At 37.5% G+C, this 4932-nt stretch overlaps 1 pseudogene; it reads left to right on the plus strand.

The window, feature by feature from the left end:
* LOC101592114 overlaps positions 1–3643 on the plus strand; it is a 9424-nt pseudogene extending 5781 nt beyond the window's left edge.
* The last annotated feature ends 1289 nt before the right edge of the window (positions 3644–4932 follow it).

A 4932-nucleotide genomic window follows, 5' to 3' on the forward strand; every position in this document is an offset into this window, starting at 1 on the left:
GGAACCAGGGATTGAACTCAGATCCTTGCATTTACCAGTCAAGTGCTTATCCTATTGAGCCATCTCCCTAGCCCCCAGAGTGACAAGTTTTAATGAAGGTATGGAGAAACTTGAAGCCATATTTAATGCTGGTGGAAATGTAAGATGGTACATCTATTTTGAAAGTAATTTGCTAGTTACTAAAAAATTTAACTATAGTTATCGCATGACCCAGTAATATCAATTCTGGGTTTAAAAGATGTGAAACCCAGATCTTTTATGATTTGATTGATTTATGGAAGCAAGATACTTCTCATTGGCTTAGGCCACTGATAAGTTCATATTTCAATGTGATGTTGGGAGGTGAAGCCTGCTCAGAAAAAGACCACCGGGGTGTGGTCTGAACAGGTCTACTGACCCTCCTTCTCCCTCTCTGTCTCCTGCTGTCATAACATGAGCTATTTTTCCTCTACCATGCTGCCGGCCAACTACAGACTGCAACTTCTAAACTGTGGACAAAAACTAACCATTTCTCTTTACAGTTGTGGGTGTCAGATATTGTGTGTCAGTGATGAGAGAATAGCTAAGATATCTATCTATGTCTATATATCTATATCTATATCTGTATCTGCATCTATAGTTAGTGATATAAATATCAACATTCATCCATAGAAAATAACAGAGTACTATTATATACCAAAACAAAGATGATTTTTTAAATCCTTGTCTATGTTACAGTAAGTAGAAAAAGGATTAGATGTAGGAGCCACATATATGATTTAAGTTAAAAGTTCTAAATGCAAAAGTCTTTCTATCTTTATAGAATGATAAAAAATAGGAAGCTATTGCAGACTGTTCAGGCCCACCACTTCCCAAATGAGTGGACAGCGAGGACTTTAATGAAAGAGGTAAGTGGCAACATTTTAGGGCTCCTGAATGATCAAAACCTTCTAGTAGGATTTAAGATTCTCTGGGGGCCAAGACAAAGAACTTCTCTGGGGGCCTTAATTTATTTGGTTTTCAAACAAAAAAAGAGGAAAGAGCAGGAACCTAAGCAAGACCTGGGTAATTAGCACAAAAACTTCCCCAAACAGTAAATGATGCAAAATAGGAGACTATCTTATCTCCAGATTGACATTCACCATAGGAGTGAAATACCTTCAGTTATGGTCATTATCTAGTCAATTGGAGTGGGAGACACCCATCCTCATCTGGGGCCTGATCTTGTCCTTAGAGATCTCACAGCATCATAGGGCCCACTACAGGCCTCAGCCAGGAACTGTGATTCATACCATTTCACTCACCATGAATCCAATGCCCATCTGAAGACAAGAGGCCTAGGCCTGGAATAGACCCACAAGTAAACAAAGATAGACAATTGATTAATTTTAAGTCCCTCTCGGAACTGCATCATAGTGGTACCTATCAAGAAGCGATGACACTGAGTAGTGACAATGAATGAATATGAGGTAACATTTTTGAGGGGGTGAAACTATGCTTTAATTAGATAGCGCTGTTATAAGTTTGTAAATATGTTAAAAGTTTTTGAGTTTCAAGTTTTAAGTGGGTGAATTTTATAGTGTATGAATTATACCTAAACAAAAATTTATCTTTAATGTTAGTAATATTTTATCATCTTTTAAAAATTAATCTACAGTTCATTGGGAATTAATTTTTTGTTAACAAAACATATATAAGGTGATGTGTTGCCTTTACACAGAGCAAGAAATGCTTACTAAGGTATATTAAAATATGTCATTATCTGCCATGGTAACTCTAATATTTCATACAGCCAGAAATTTAGCCCAAATAATTTAATGTTCAATTGTTAGTGGGAGCAAAATTTGCATCCTTACATTCTCTTCTATGATAAAATACCCTCATTTGCATAGTGTTTGCTTGGCTTTCAAACTGGGAGTTGCATGTTCTTGGAATCAGACTACAGGAAACATAAATCCTCTGCTCTGTGACCTGCCTTAATTCATGCAGCCCCTGAGTTTAACAGTATAGCTATGTGACCACCTTGTGATAGTTTTTTTATTAGCAACAGAACTTGGACTCCACTGTGACCTGGCTGTTTTCCTCTCTGTTGACCCTGGGTTTGTTTCTGTAGAGACTTGGTATCTCTTTGGCTCCTGTACTGTTGTACTTCTGCCTACCTCACTTTATGTCTTTAATTAGAGCTTCCAGCTTATCTGATTTTCTGTCCCTTGCCTTATTTAAGCATATCTACAGCCAGCAGCAGTATTGAATTAATTTGATATTTCTCATTTCACATCTTTATCAAATTCAATTAGATTTGTTCTGACCTTTTTGCCTGATAGTGTAATATTAGACTCAATGAGAACCAAAAAATGTCATATCATACAGAGACAGAGTTTAAACTCTACCTATTATATGCAAGGGAAATATGTATTTATCACTCAATTATAAATGTGAAAGTAACAATGCTTTTCTCTAGTATGTTTCTTTTTGAGTTTTCTCTACTTAGGAAGAAAACAAGTGTTTAGTCCTTAAATTCTTTACAAATTTTAGAAATGGCATTAGTCTTGCATCAGCACATCTGTCCTTACACAGAAAGTATAGTTTATATTTATGTTTAAATTGTATTTTCATTGTACACCACAAAAACAAAGTATCTATTGCATATTTCATATGATTATTGTAATTTATAGTAGTCATTTATGCATGTTTGTAGGGGGAAAGTATGTAATTCTATTAAGCAAATTATCAAAAATGTTAGGAACACATTCGTCTTTACAGTAAGAGTTGCATCATGAAACTCAAGCTGAGAAAACCAAAACTGTATTCATTTTTAAAAGTTTTTGAGATGAGAAGCGAGAAGCAAGAGTGGTTTTTACCCTACAGGAATTGTCATCTCTGTCCACGTGGGGCAGACAGGTGTCTAGGTTGGCAATGCTTGCTGGGAACTGTACTGCCTTGAACATGGAATCCAGCCTGATGGTCAGATGCCTAGTGACAAAACCATTAGTGGCAGGGACGACTAGTTCAACACGTTCTTCAGAGAGACTGGGGTTGGCAAGCACATGCCTAGAGTAGTGTTTGTGGACCTGGAGCCCACGGTGGTAGACGAAGTGCGCACGGGTTTCTACCGAAAGCTCTTCCACTCAGAGCAGCTGATCATAGGAAGGAAGGTGCAGCTAATAATTATGCCAGAGGGCATCATACCATTGGCAAGAAAATCACGGACCTGGTCCTGGACCGCATCCACAAGCTGGCGGATCTGTGCACAGGCCTGCAGGGCTTCCGCATCTTACACAGCTGTGGAGATAGTACCCGCGTCTCTACTCATGGAGCTGCTCTCAGGGGACTAGGGCAAGAAGTCCAAGAAGGAGTTTGCCATTTACCCAGCCCCCCAGGTGTCCACAGCCATCGTGGAATCCTACAACTCCATCCTGACCATGCATACGACCCTGGGACCACAGACTATGTCTTCTTGTTGGACAATGAAGCCATCTATGGGATCTGTCCACTCAACGTGGACATCGAGCACCCCACCTACACCAACTTTAATCGTCTGATCCGGCAGATAGTGTCCTCCATCACAGCCTCCCTGCACCACAATTTCGATCTCATGTATGCAAAGCCTGCCTTTGTGCACTGGTACATGGGAGAGGGCATGGAGGAAGGGATGTTCTGCTAGGCACGGGAGGATCTGGCGGCACTAGAAAAGGATTATGAGGAGGTGGGCATGGATTCTCTGGAAGCAGCAAATGAAGAAAGAAAATACTGAGTAGGCATGAGCAACTGGCAACTCTTCCTTAACTTCTCACCTACATGCGCTATTTACCATTACAATATGTACCTATTAAAGTTCCTGTATTGAATCATTCAAAAAACAAAAAGGTTTTTGAGTAATTTTTCCCCCCAACCTGATAAACTGCAGAAAATATTTTCTATCAGTCATAATCTCTTGTTTTATTATAACCATGCAGGTTCTTTGAACTTTCCACTCTGCAGCTTTTACATGGGAATTACACCTCAGTATCTATCCTACCATAATACCAATTTTCTTTTTTCTTTCTTTCTTTCTTTTTTTTTTTTTTTTTTTTCCAGAACCGGGGATTGAACTCAGACCCTTGCGTTTGCCAGTCAAGTGCTTTCCTACTGAGCCATCTCCCCGGTCCCCCATAATATCAATTTTCAAAGCCCAACATTTTTACGGTGACTTCTGTCAATATTTTGTAGATATGAGAGACACTGTGAGTAAAAAATACACATGTAAAAAATCCTGTGATCAAATCCTTCTATATTTTCTTCATAGGTAGTTACATTTAAATGTGTAATAAAGATCTCTTGCATTTCAGAGCTCCACTATTGCTTACATCAGGTCACATTACTACTCTAAAACTCTGGAATCACAAACGCTTCAAAATTGGAAAACTTTTAAGTAACAAGATGAGGCTACAAGCTGAAAATTTTCCATTTTATCCCATGTGATAGTTTCTACTCAAAACACATCAACTAATCTGAAGATAACATCACGCAATACAACAACTATTGTCAAAATCCTATTACTTTGTTTGATGGAATTTTATGTCATTTCTAATTTCTTAACCGATTTGTATTCTTTAAAAAGTAAAGAAACAGGTGTAAAAGGATATAAAGTAAAACTGGGTTACAGGTGTAAATCAGTGGCATAAGGACCTGCCTGATAAGTGCACAGTCTCAAGTGCTACCCTCAGTACTGCATAAATAAATAAATAAATAAATAAATAAATAAATAAAATAGAATTGTAAAAAAAAAATTCCAAAGCTTAAAGCTGAATACCCAATCTATGTTTATTAATTTATGATATTCATAACCCACAAAACAATGTCAATAGATTCTAGGTTTATTGAGAACATGATATGTGGTCTTTAATTATTAAATTTTGTAACATATTAATATGCTTAAAGTAACCCTATACTTGTTTATCTATTTATACTAAA

The sequence above is a fragment of the Octodon degus genome, unplaced genomic scaffold (genome assembly GCF_000260255.1).
Source record: "Octodon degus isolate 3935 unplaced genomic scaffold, OctDeg1.0 scaffold00157, whole genome shotgun sequence".
Classification (NCBI taxonomy): Eukaryota; Metazoa; Chordata; class Mammalia; order Rodentia; family Octodontidae; genus Octodon; species Octodon degus.